The sequence below is a fragment of the Stenella coeruleoalba genome (genome assembly GCF_951394435.1).
Source record: "Stenella coeruleoalba genome assembly, chromosome: 4".
In the NCBI taxonomy this organism is placed as follows: domain Eukaryota; kingdom Metazoa; phylum Chordata; class Mammalia; order Artiodactyla; family Delphinidae; genus Stenella; species Stenella coeruleoalba.
Genome location: NC_137149.1, coordinates 45,346,650 through 45,360,875, shown reverse-complemented (window position 1 = coordinate 45,360,875; position 14,226 = coordinate 45,346,650). Strand labels below are relative to the sequence as shown.

At 37.1% G+C, this 14,226-nt stretch overlaps 1 protein-coding gene across 1 annotated transcript in view; it reads right to left on the bottom strand.

Annotated features, from left to right (window-relative positions):
* Positions 1-5,930, bottom strand: part of LOC307185307 (thymosin beta-4-like) — a 412,489-nt gene extending 406,559 nt beyond the window's left edge. The window contains exon 1 of the transcript XR_013827953.1: positions 5,833-5,930. The gene's annotated coding sequence lies outside the window, so the exon portion shown is untranslated. The remainder of the gene's footprint in view (positions 1-5,832) is intronic.
* Between the last annotated feature and the right edge of the window lie 8,296 nt (positions 5,931-14,226).

Sequence of the window (14,226 nt, the reverse complement as noted above, 5' to 3'; positions counted from 1 at the left end):
CAGTGAGAGAGATCTGAGCACTGTGGGAAAGTGAGGGCTTGGGACTGTGGCTCCTGGAAATGCTTATTAAGCAATAGCCCAAGTTCTACCAAAGAGAAAAGGCAATACATTCCCTAGAGTTACAGCAGCACAGCACCTGCCATCAGCTAGCTTTTCCAGAGGCTGCCCATGATGCTGCATCTCGATATCTCTAGATATGCAATTTGTTCCTTTACAGCATATGAGATAAATCAAACTCACATGGGTCATCTCATTGGGGGGATCAACTGATGTAGACAAGTCTCAATCCATCAGGAGACCAGCATTATTCTCTAAGGAAAACAAGAGTCCTCAGATTTTCTTTCTTTTATGTCGCTTTGTTGCTTTCCCTGTATTTGCTTTTCATTTTGTGATTTCTATCACTCTCCTTCAAATAAAACAAAAGTTAGCAAATATTTCTTGAGCACCTACTGTGTGCCAAGCACTGTGCTAGAATGCACAGAAAGCAGAGAATTTCAACTTCATGGTGATGAACGTGGACACAACATTTAGGTCAATCTGGGGTGAGACACAGTAAATATGGTTTCCAGATTTTGCAAACAAAAAGGATGCCCAGCTAACTTTGAATTTCAGATGAACAATGTATCATTTAACTTTAAGTATGCCCCATGTCTTATTTGAGACATATTCTAAAAGATTCATTGTTTACCTGCAATTCAAATATAACTGGGTGTCCAGTATTTAATCTGGCAACATGAACAGCAAAGGATCTGTATAGAAAGGAAATATGAAAAAAGATATTTTGGTCCCTAGTAGGAGCCCAGAAGAGAGTGTCACAATAGCAGCTTCCATTACTGAATGCTTATTCAGTGGGTACACCTAAACTGATTGTGTATTTCCAGCACTCACACTGATTTGAGGGTGCTCATAATACATTGTTAAATATTTTGAGTATCTCCCTCTGCTTTATCCTTTGTGTACACAGCCTAGTTCACCACAAGGACAACCTCAAAGGAAAATAGGTGCACTCAGCATTTTATAAATCTTTTAATGATGTGAAAAAGCTGATGATATCCCAATTACAGGCCAAATTGGCTCTTGCCCAGCTTTGCTGTTTTGTTTTGAGATGTGTTTAGGTGTAACCCAGTGAATCCTCTGGACAGGACAGATGGGCGAGGTCAGGGACTAGAGCTAGGCTGATCAGGCCGGGGAGATAATGGGTTCCCAAACAGATAGGCAGCAGTGGAGCACAGCCCAGACAAGGAATAAACAATGGGCAGAAAGACAGGCATGCAAGAGAGGGAGAAAGGGCAAAGCCTAGAAGGGAAAGGGATCCAGGCAGGGGCAATCAGGATTCCAAGCAAAGAGCTCGGACTGGCAGCTGCTGGAGACCCAGGTCCAAGACCAAGTTTGAGGACCCGCCTCCAGTTCCTGGGAAGAATAAAGCAGTCAGAAGAAAGGTTTTGGGTTTAAGGGCCTTGGTTTACTAAGCACACGAAAAACATTTTAGACAGAAACCAAAGTGAGTTTTTCTTGTTTGCTTTTGTTTTAAAAGCTATGACATAAAGTGAGAATGTGTATGGAAACTAAGATTTTTTAAATTGGGAATTCATCTACCCAATCACCAAATAGTGGTTGAGTATATCTATGGGCCATGCCATGTACTGGGATAGGAAATAAGGAATAAAATATATAATATAATATAATATAATATAATACAATACAATATATAATAATAAACTGCTAGAAATAACAGCCAATATTTTTTGAATATGCCTAATTATTTTCCATGTTCTTTGTGTACGTGAATTCATTTTAGTCTCACTATAATCTATGAGGCAATTTCTATTATTACTCCCAATTTACTTATGAGAAAACCGAGGCAAGGAGAGAGACACTGTGACTTGCTCACAGTCACACAGTTAGGGAGCTGGCAAATTAGAGTTTAAATCCAGGAAATCTGGCTGCAGAACTCATACTCCAATTCACTGTACCACACGGCTTCTCAACTTGCTAAGCTCTACCCCTGCCCTCATTGACCTCCCAGAGCAGAGATGACAGAGAAGACATACTGGTAAATCACAGCACACGAATGTCACACAAGCTAACAGATAGCAAACATATAAAGTCTTGGTAGTCCAGAGAGTGAAGATCATTAGAAGTCTAAGACTATTTCTCAAAGAAGAAAACATTTTTAGCTGCATCTGGAATGATGAGTGGGATTTTTTCATCTCGATAGGAGATAGAGATTTCTGGATGGAAGGAATGGAATGGTAAAAATGCCTGGAAGGAGTGTTCAGGGGTGGGCAAGAGGCTGGAGCACAGGACATAGTGAGGAAAGTGGCAGGCGATGAGGGTGGGCAGGTAGAGTTAAATCCACTTCTGCGTACTCTGGACCCACCGTGAGCAGCCATCCTGGGTTGTAATCAGGGAAGTAACACCAAAAAAGCCAGGAGCAGTGTGGAAATGGATCAAGTGATGGGAAAGAAAGATAGGTTCTGGGTGAAACTGGAATGAGCCCCAAAACGTGAGTGAAGTGCTACTGAAACACACTCAGCCTCAACAGAGGCTGTCCAAGCCGTCCCCAGCTCTCCAAGAAGGAGAAATACAAAGGCTGGGATTCAGGCAAGGCTGATATATAACAATGATACTAATAGAAAACATGTTCATACAGCATTTACCAAGTATCAAGTAGTGCTCTAAGTGTTTTACACTGATTAACTATTTAAATCTTCACAAAATTCCCATCTTACAGATGAGAAAACAGAGGTTAAGGAATTTGCCCAGCATCCTACAGCTAGTTGGTTGGACTTATCTTTGAATGCAAGCAGCATGACACCACAGTCTATGCTCTTAGCCAGTACACTCCATTGTACCTCTAAAATAGAATGGAAAATAGTGATGTAATAGACTCACTAATTATAATCACAAAATTTTCAGGACCCAGAAAAGTCATGGTATTCTCAGCATGGTATGATAAAGGAATTGGGTTAAATCAGCAATGAAGTGCTGAGATGTGGAGGAAGAAAGAGAACTTCCTCCTTTTGATCCTTAGGTGGCAATGATACAACCTGGTAAGTGTGGCTTCTCAACTAGTGGGCAGAGGTTGGCTATAGAGTCTTAGCTCAGAACCAGTAAAGAATTGGGTTCAATTTTATCTCCACTATTGTGAAACTGTTAGCTAATTTTTTTTGAGCTTTCATTGTTTCTTCTATAAACTCTGAGTGATAATACCCAGCAAAGTTGTTGAAAGGGTTAAAGATGTCATGTGGAAAGCACTCAGCCCATGGTAAGTTCTCAACAAATGATATTTAGATCATCACAATGATGGTGAAGATGTGATGAGTTCCCTATCTCTAGAAGAAATCAAGTTGGAAATAAGTGGCCATTACAAACACTATTTAATGGAGTCTTATGAGATATGGAGCTGTCCTTTCCAATTCTTGGATTTTAGATTCATTCCAAGATATGGCCAAAGCCATGCAGGGGAAGAATTATCAAATTCTTGTGATGCCATCCCACTAACCTGATGCATGATGATACTTAGGTTCAGTGCAACAACAACTGGAAAAGCACCCAGAAAAAAAATTGCTGGGGTTCCATAACTACAACATGGAAAGCTAAAGGAACAAAGAAGGAAATTATTGTGAAAACTTCCAACAGTTAACTGCTAGTAGATATTACCCCTAGGATCTAAGTTCTTCAACTTATTCCTCATTTCCTCATCAAATATTATCAGCTAAGTCTACTAGGGAAGATTTCCATCACTGGAACATATTTCTGGTATTATCACATTGGTCAATCAGAAAACCAGGATCAATGTTTAGGTGTTGCTTTATCCACATTAGGAATGAATCCATTCTGGAATCTGAAGCATGGCACTGTTTGCATTTATTGGCGCTTAGCCAGAAATTCAAGTTAGGCTAGGTGAATTAAGCCTTAAGTAAACTTACAAACTTATATGCATAGATATATTCTCAGAATTTTTTGTTTGTTCAGATTTTGCTTTTCATTTATGCTTTCTTCCACATTTAAAAATGTAATAAATATAATTCACTTGTAGTAGTATTATGAAGATCCACAAAGGCTTATAATTATAGTCCTTGAAATGATTATCTCTGACCTAAAGGAAAAGTTTCAAAAAATTGGTTGAAAGCAATGATGCAATGCAGATAAAAGCCTCTCGTCACTTTACAAGACCTGAAGTTCACCCAAGAACTTGAGGGCAAGCCTAAAATGTTCCAAAGTAGAGATACTAGAAGGTCCTTTAACTTGCAAAAGTTGGAAAATGGAATGAGATCAGGATTTTAGTGCAGCTGTTGGCATCCCTTTGTTTTATGACCTGGGAACATCACTTACCTCTCTGGGTCTCAGTTTCCTTGGCTGTAAAATGGAGTAGTTGTACTTGATTTCCAAGGACTTGTATGCTTAGTGACTAGAGGATTCACACACACTACTTATAGGCTTTTCTTCATGCAGAACCAAAGTTCACCACACAAAAACTAGCAAATGAGTTCAAGGAGATGATATGTTTAAAGATGCATTTGCAAAGACTCGAAAGTCGTAGAATCAGATAATCAGTCCTAGAATCAGATGTGACTATGGAAAGCAAGGAAATCTCTCATCTGGGGCTCCTTATTTTAGTAAATGGTATCACCTGCCACGGGGTCTCCCAAGCTAAGTTTCTAAAATGAGATTAATACCATAGAGTCAGGGCTTCCCTGTTGGTGCAATGATTAAGAATTCACCTGCCAATGCAGGGGACACGGGTTCCACCCCTGGTCCGGGAAGATCCCTCATGCCGCAGAGCAACTAAGCTTGTGCACCACAACTACTGAGCCGGTGATCTAGACCCCACAAGCCACAACCACTGAAGCCCATGTGACACAACTACTGAAGCCCATACACCTTAGAGCCCGTGCTCCGCAACAAGAGAAGCCACCACAATGAGAAGCCCGCACACCGTAACGAAGAGTAGCCCCCAGCTCACCACAACTAGAGAAAGCCCTCACACGGCAATGAAGACCTAACACAGCCAAAAATAAATAAATAATTTTTAAAAATTAAAAAAAATGTCATAGAATTAAAAGTTGTAGCCATGAGAAGAGGTAAGCCCATTTAATAATCAAAAGAGAAGCACAGTGTGATTATCATATAGATGCCAAAAATGACATTGATGCAATCAAACATCTATTACAGATAAAATGTGTTAAAAATATAACATAATAAATATCACTGTGAGCCAAAACTCATCATCATGTTTAACCATGGCACACACAAAGCATTGCCGTTAAAATCAAAGGAAGGAATAAAACAATGACTGACACATTGACTGTTGATGATTTCTTCTCTGGAACATCTAAACAATGCTATAGGATGTGAAACTGGTACAATGGGTGTGACTATTATAAATAATGAGAAAAAATATGATTAATTTAAAATAATAATTATATATCTATAAATCTCAATAAACCAAGTAAGCTTCCAGAATTATAATAAAGAGGATGCTTAATAAAGTAACTGAATACAAAAAAATATTCAAAAATTAATAGCACTGTGTCTTACCAACGCCACCACAATAGCCTCTCATAGCTTTTCCTCCTCTTACTCATACCCCCTATAATCTATTTTCCACGAAATAGTTAGAATAATCATTTTAAAACAAATCTGATCATGCCACTGGCTATCTTCATATCCTTCAATGACTTCCACTGCATCTTAAATACAATCCAAATTCATAACTCTGGCCTCGCTGCCCCACTCAGCCTCATCACCTGCCTCTGTCCCTTGCTTGTGGTGCTTCAGACCCCTTCACATCGTTTAAGCTTCTCATATATGCCCAGATATTCTCACCTTAGGGCCTTTGCATGTTCTTTCTAGTTGCCTTGTTTGTCCTTGTTTCTTACTCTTTGGATCATTCCCATTCTTCAAACCTCAGCTTCAAAGGCCGCTCCTTAGAAAGGTCTTCCTAAAACACACAATGTTGGTAGCTTCTCTCCCAGCCTTCTAAATCTCACATACACTTATTGTCAATCACCAAACTCTACTCACTGCTTTCAGTTCATGTATTAGTATCCGAAATTAGATGTTCACTTGTTTGTTTATATGGTTACTGTCTCTTCTCCCTTTGTGGATTATATTCCACAAGGGTGGGGACCAAAACTGTTTTCATGCAATTCCAATAGCATATCTGGGGAAACTGACTAAACAATTCTGAGATTTATAGAAAATAATAAACAGATAATGGTGGGAATTATAATTTTATAAATAAAGGGAAATAAAAATGAAAACTAACCTCACCACATATTAAGCAACATTGCAAAGCTACAGTCATTAAAGTAATTAAGCAGAATAAGCTTGAAACAATTGCTAGTAAATGCAGTATTTAATATATGATAAAGGAAGCATCACATTCAACAGGTTAAGAGATGGATTTATTCAACAGACATTATTCAAGAATTTGTCCATATAAGGAAAAAATTTTTGGCTTTTTACTACAGAACATAAAACAGAACAAAGTACAGATTAATTTATCTGTTAAGTGTTAAATAAATAATAGAACTGGTAGATAATAGTTCAATGATCTTAAGGATCTTGTGATAGAGACAAGCTTTCTAAGCTTAAAAGTAGTGAATGAAAAGACATCTCTACATTAAACATAATCATAAAAAACTTGACATTTCTTGAAAGTTACTTATCAAGGAAACTATGAAATATGCTTATAATAGGATAATATTCTTCATCTATACAGAATGTTTACAAATCATTAAAAAAATTAAAAATAGGCAAAGGAAATTAGTAAATAATTCACATAAGTAAAATGGCAAGTGTGGACATATGAAAAAATGATCAGCTTCCCGAATAATCAAATAAATATGATTTTAATGGCTAATATTTTTCAAGTATTAAAGTAGCAAAGATTTTTCAAGGATAATTCTAGCGTTGGCAAGGATGCATTAGACAGGCACTCATCCATTATGACAAGGAAGGATAGACTGGCACAACTTGATTGAACTGCAATTTGGCGAGATAAATTGAGGGTCTTTAGAAAATTTGTATCTGTGGAATCAGTAATCTTTCAGAAATACATCCTGAATAGTCAACATGAGTACATATATTTGTGTACAAGTATGCTTAATGCAATATTAATTATAATGGTAGAAATGTTTCTAGTCTAATGTATAATAGGGGAACAGTTAAATACATGATGATATATCTCTTTTATGAAATATAGTTTAACTATTTAAATTAATATTTTGAGAGACTAAGTCTATCAGAAAATACTAATGACATAATCTGGAGTAAAATAAAAGATTAGAATACTAAGCTACATTTAATATCATCCTGATTTTTGTGTATATTTATACAATAAAACTTTATGATAATATAATGAATTTTAAAATTAGTTAGGTGATTAAACTACAATTACTTTTTATTCTCCAGTGTCTTATGTTTTCTTTAAAATTTTCACTATTATTACTTTCAGAATATTATCATTCTGATACCAAAAATTATTTTAAATTTAGCAAATGATTAAAAGAAGAGAAACAAGCTTAGAGTTTAAGGAAAAAACTCAGGGGAAGGTTTGTTTTAGGAAAGTTAAACCTTGATTTTCATCTGTAGGCTACGGTGATAAAATGATTAAAATCAGAATATGGAGAACAGTATAAGAAAATATGATCAATAAACATATGCAAAAATAGTATGGCTTAATCAATAGGCTATAAATAAAATAACAATGCAAATTACATAACAACAAAACATCTCACCTATTAAATCAGCACCTAGAAAACTGATGACTATGTTTGCAGTGGAGGGAGGGGAAGTCAAATTCTCAGTAATCCCAAGGTCAAAACTGCACAAGTTCATTGTTAGTGTTGATACAAACTAGAGCTGCCTCTCTGGAAACTAGTTTCCAAATGTATAAAAGCCATAAGTGAACCAAAGGAAATAAAAAGTTATATGTTGAAAGCAGGCATGACATTATTGCTGATAGCAGTCCCAGGTCAAAAGCAATCTAACTATTGGAAAGTAGGTGAATAGTTAAATAAACAATGAGACTGTCAATTTAGTTGTCTTTAACACAAGAAGAATGCTACATAGCAGTGTGTCTATGTTGTGTTGATATAGTATTAAGAGGCAGAATTGCAAAATTTTACATGTACATGACCGCAAGCAGTATATGACTATACATAGGGCCCAAAACTAAAAGTTTTCAAAGCTGATGGGATTTTTCATTGACTTTTCTTTTAATTTTTTTTTATCTTATACATAATTCTACTCTGATTTATGTTGTTTTGAGAGAGGCAACAAAAGAGAATAGTGTAAGTGAAGCACATTTCTAGAAGAGAAGGGAATGGATTGTTCCAGCAAAGATTTACTCCTGGGGGTAAAATGAGGTTCCTAAGTTCTCTGTGCCATCATTCTGTTAGGTACTTTCAAGTACATTAACTCATTTATTCCTCAGAATATTACTGTACATGTGTTATTTTTAATCCCCATTTTCTGTACGAAGAACGGTGGGTTTAGAATGGCTAAGTAACTTGTTGAAGATCACATAGTAGTAAGTATAAGAGCCTAGATTCAAACCCAGAGCTCTCTTACTCCAAAGCCTAGCTCTATCGACTACACCTGTCCAAGAAATTCCCTTTTCCTTTAGACAGGTGGAGAGAGGAGTGGTTGAATGAAGATAAGTTTACTTGGAGTGGTGTGGGGAAGAGTGGGGAACAAATGGGAAGACAAGGGAACGTTGAATGACTTCAATCTTTTCAATCAAATGAGGGTGGAATTGTTCACTGAGAGTGGGGTCGTAAAACTTTCAGAGAGTGGAAAAGCCATCAACAGCATGGTGAGAAGTCAGGTCTGGTACCAGCAAGGACCTGAGAGAAGATCTTGATTACTATTCAGGAAAGAGGCAATTCCAAGTGCTTTCAGGAAATGCTATAGGGAAAAGCACATACACTATGGAATCACACAGTTTAAATTTTGAATAATTTTGTCTTCAATACTACCTACAGTAGTGATGATTCTCAACCAGGGATGATTTTGCCCATTTCCCCACCCCAAGAGACATGTGGCAATATCTGGAAACATTCTTGGTTGTCATAGCTGGGGATAGGGTGCTATTGGGCAGGGGACAAGGGTGCTGCTAAGCGTCCTACAATGCATAGGACAACCCACTGTAACAACTGTCTAGCCCCACACGTCAATAGTATCAAGGTTGAGGGACCTTGACCTAGAGGGATAACTGTAGGAAACATATTCAGCTAAGTCCTCTGAGCCTCATTTGCTGTGTTTCCAAAATAATGGTGGTAATACCTGCATTAGAGGCTTTAATGTTTAGAGGAATTTTGTGTACAGTATGAAGCACAGTGTTCAGTCACGTGGGCCCTCCTAAACCAAGATTATATCTCCACTTAACCAACTTACCTTGGGCTCCCACTTTCTCAGCTTCCCTGAATAACTACCAAATCCAGTCAAGCTGTAGTCCCTGATATCCAGTCTCAATATTGGCCTACTTGCCTATCAACCAATCAGGCTTAACCTTGACACCTTAAAAGTTGAATTGAACCAATATTTCTATTACAAACTAATAAAAAAGAGGTAAAATGCCAAGATATTACTCTGAGATCCAGGAATACATTTCAACTCTAGAATTGTATTGATAGTAAGGAAATAATCATGGATATGCACATTGATTTATCTGCAAAGATGCTTATTCCAGAGTTGTTTGTGAGAGGGAAGATATAGCAACAACCTAAACATCTACTAGTAGGTGATTAGTTAAATAAATGATGGCACATCCATTTTGAAGAGTTTAATTTTTTATGTAAAAAGATAAAAACTAGATGACAATTTAGTGTGTGAAACATGAATCATTATCATAAAATATCAATTAACACAGAAAATACCTGGAAAGACAAACATCAAAATAGGAACAGTAATTATCTCAGGGTAGTGGAGTTACAGCTCTTTTTAATATGTTTACTGTATATTCCAAATTTTCTAAAATGAACCTGATATCGTCACTTTGAACAAAATAAGAACAATAAACAGCACATAATTTTTGAGTTAAATGTGTATTTTCATCAGGTTCAAAATGAGTTGCACTTTGTTTGAATAAAGAAAATTATAGGAAATCTGAAAATGTGAGCATGAAATTTCTGAGGTTCAAAAAGAGAAAAAGAAAACTACTAAATTGTCAAAAAGCTTCCTTTCTGTAACAGTTGCCAACTTCAGTGTAAAACACTTGCAGCCAAAGAGTGAGAAGTGAAATCTTAGCTCTCCAAAAGAAGCTGCTTCTCTTCCAAAAGTGACAAGGTTCCCACCCAGATTTGCTTTTTTTGCTTTGTGGTGTCAAATGGTCATTTGCCTTATCTCAATTGAGAAAACTTCAAGTCTGAAATCTCCAAGTAATTATACACACATGGTCTTAAAATCAACACAAAAAGCTTTCCTATCTTTCTGAGGCTTTCTTCAGTTCTGCATGGTGGAGTAGTTTTCTGTAATATTTTTAAGTGTACCTATATATAAGAATTAAAGAATGAAAACTGTGAAGTGTTCCAAGTGCTTTTGGGAAATGCTTTTAATCTGTAAGTACTTCAATGTGGAGTTTATGTAAGTTGGGGAAAAGAGCAGTTTTGCAATGGATCCAACCAGCAAAAGCATCCACTGTTCTTCCACAGCTAGGCAGCTTCCACACCATATACATTTTGAAATGGAATTCCTAAATTCTCCTAAAATTTGTCCAACATTTTCCTATAATTCAGGCTGCACCTACAAAACCACCATGCAGTGAAGGCCAATAAAATCAGCATCCTTGTGCCACATAACATAAAATCCTAGACCCTCTCACCTTATTCTTGCCTTTGTTCCTTAGCACCCACTACATTTCTGTGCTACTTAGAACTTCACTTCTTGGTTTTCTTTTTCATCCTCAGCTCCAGATTTGTCCTTGGAATATGGCAATAGATTTGGCTTCTTTAACTGTAACCACAAGAACTCTCTTGACATGGTTTTATACTTGCCTTCTGAAGTCTCTCCTTGCTGTTGCCCTTAGTGTCCACCTGGGCTGTAACACCTGCCTGGCACAGATCCATGAGGAAAGCACATTTGCTAGGTAGCCCTACCTGCTTTGTGATGGTTAATTTTAATTTGTCAACTTGGCTAGGCTAATGGACGCCCAACATTTCTCGGTGTGCCTGTGAGAGTGTTCTGGAACAGATTAGTATTTGAATCAGTAGACTGAGTAAAGAAGATCCATCCTCTCCAGTGTGGCAGGGAGGGAATCATTCATTCCATTGAGGGTCTGTATTAGACAAAAAGTCACAGGAAGGGAAAACTTGCTCTCTGCTTGAGCTGGGACAATCATCTTCTCCTGCCCTCAAACATCAGAGTTCCTGGTTCTTAGGCCTTTGGACTTGGACTTACATATCAGCTCCTGGGATCCTCAAGCCCTCAAGTCTGCACTAGAACTACACCACTAGCTTTCCTGGGCTTCCAGATGGCAGATACCAGACTATGGCACTTCTCAGCCCATGTAATCACATAAACCAATTCCTCACAATAAATCTGTCTATATCTCTATGTCTGTATCTATACTATTGATATATCTATATCTACACCTATCCTCTTGGTTCTGTTTCTCTGAAGAACCCCACTAATAAACCCCTTATCAGAGGCTGGAATACCTTTGTATTTAAAAGGCATTTTCTTCAAAGCTGGAGTCCAGAAACCTGAGAATTTAGGGACTATAACTAGCATTGCCAACTCAACTGTAGTGGGAAGTGAAAATTCCACTGTCAGCTATATTCTGTTAACACAAAAACCATGTAGGAATATACAAATATAACAATGTAAAATATAAATATACAAATGTATATTTATTGTATACAAATGTAAAATAGATAGCTAGTGGGAAGCAGCTGCATAGTACAGAGAGATCAGCTTGGTGCTTTGTGACTACCCAGAGGGGTGGGATAGGGAGGGTGGGAGGGAGACACAAGAGGGAGGGGATATGGGGATATATGTATACGTATAGCTGATTCACTTTGTTATACAGCAGAAACTAATATAACATTGTAAAGCAATTATACTCCAATAAAGATGTTAGGAATATGTATTCAATATGCTTGTTCTAGAGTAAAAAAAGAAACAGAAACAAAACCATGTAGGATCTGTGAGCGTTTATCTTCAGCACTCACAACATTATCTAGATTTTTGGTGTTGGGTGAATAGGTTCCGGTTCTGCCACTGCATGATCTTGAACAAGTGGTAAAATTTTCTGAGCTCTGGATTCTCATCAATAAAATGAAAAACTCAGATCAGCGCAGAGAAGCATGAAGCTCTCTGGTGCAGAGAAAAGATCATAGGTTAAAGTCAAACAGAGCTGAATTTGAATGCTAAATTTGTCCCTTATTCCCTGTGTAATATTGAGCAATTTATACAGCTTCTCTGACCCTCCATTACCAGTACATCTCTAAAAAGTATTCTAAACATGTACTATACATAAACCAAATATTACACCAAAACCCATGAACAGCAGACATTAATGAATCACAGAACTTTAGAACAAGAATGGGCTTAATCTTGGATGGTAAAATATATTAAAATTCGTAAGTGTAACAGTGACTATACATGTATGCAGTCTTATGGTATAAAGGCTACTGCCTTTATATCGCCCAAAAAAGTAAAAAGTTGTATACTAAAATTTAGTAAACTAGAAAAAGTCTTACACTAAAATTATAGTGATCTGTCTTAATTCTTTTCAGACATTATCACTAACTAGACTTGTGATTTTTCAGTAAGTAATTTCTAGGCATGAATTTTCTCTTCTGTAAGTGACAGTTGTGTCAGTTTATACTCTTTTAATTTTTAAGTAACAAAAATACAACTTGAACTAGCTTAAATTTTAAAGAGAATTATTAACTGAACTGTGAAGACCAGGTTTGGTGTTAAGCTTAGGGGTGACTGTATCAAATGATATAATTGGGGCTCCATTTTTCTCAGGTAGACTATCTCCATGTAATGGGAGTGATGGAGTCTCAGAATCTAGGACTCATATTCTACCACTGGAAAAGTCCCTTTCCCCATAGCACTGGCAAAAAGAAATAGATTTCAGGGAGAACTCTGACTGGCTGTTCTCAAATCATGTGCCTATTGCTGAACCAATAACCTTGACCAGGGTATTGGGTGTTTGTCTGGATCTGAGTCATGTGCCCAGACCTATGGGAGGCAGAGAAGAAGAAAGAGCCCACCACCAACAGAGCCACATTGAACTGGCTCTCCAGCAAAGTTGGTGGGTCTGTTATCAGAAGGAGGAATCGATGTCAGGCTGGAAAAGAAGAAGGCTGGTAGGTTATATGATCTCAAGATTCTTTACAACTTGTTTTTTCTATTTTCTACTATTTTAGGCCTCACTACAAATAAGTACCTAAGAAGCTAGGCTAAAATCTGAAGCAAGGAATGTTTAACATAACAAAAGAACAGAAATAGGATGTTTTAGGACAAATGGGTACTTTGTACCAACATATGTTCTGAAATGAAAACATAGCAATTATTAAGCTTGTTGCTTTGTGCCTAGTATTCCACTAGGCTCTGTTGAGAAGACAAAGAAAGCGTGCATAAACCAGTAAGTCAGTGAACGTGTTTGAAATCACAAAACTTACCTTTAGGTACATAAACTCATATAAGTCCCTGAGGCACTCTGACTCTGACCTGTAAAATGGGTGCATTAACACAAATACCCTCTCCAAATAATTGCAAAGACCAGATGAGGGAAATTTAAAAGCATTTCAAAAATATTATGCAGTACAGACATAATTATTTTTACAGAACGTATTTAAAATAGGTGCTAGATTTTGTGGCTCCCTTTATAAATGTTACAGAAATACAAATAATGCAGAGGGCAGTGGATAACAGTCTGATCATAAATGGAGGTGGGATTGGAATGGGGTCTGAAATGATGTATATATTTTGGACAGAGAGTGGAGAGAGAAATCTGTTATGACAAAGTCTTGTGACTTGACTGTGGACTGACTTCCAGAAACTTCCAGCACCAAAGTTTTCTTCCGTTGCTAGTTTGCAGTCAAGTTTACAGTTTTCTTTTTTCTGTTCACTGTTTGTATTTTGCTTTCAGAGCATGGACAAATTCCACAAGTGTCGCTTGATGAAGAAAGTAATCTATGGAAATCCTGTGCCAGAGAGAAAAGCTCTCCATGCTTATAGAAAAGAGCAGAGATTTGCCAA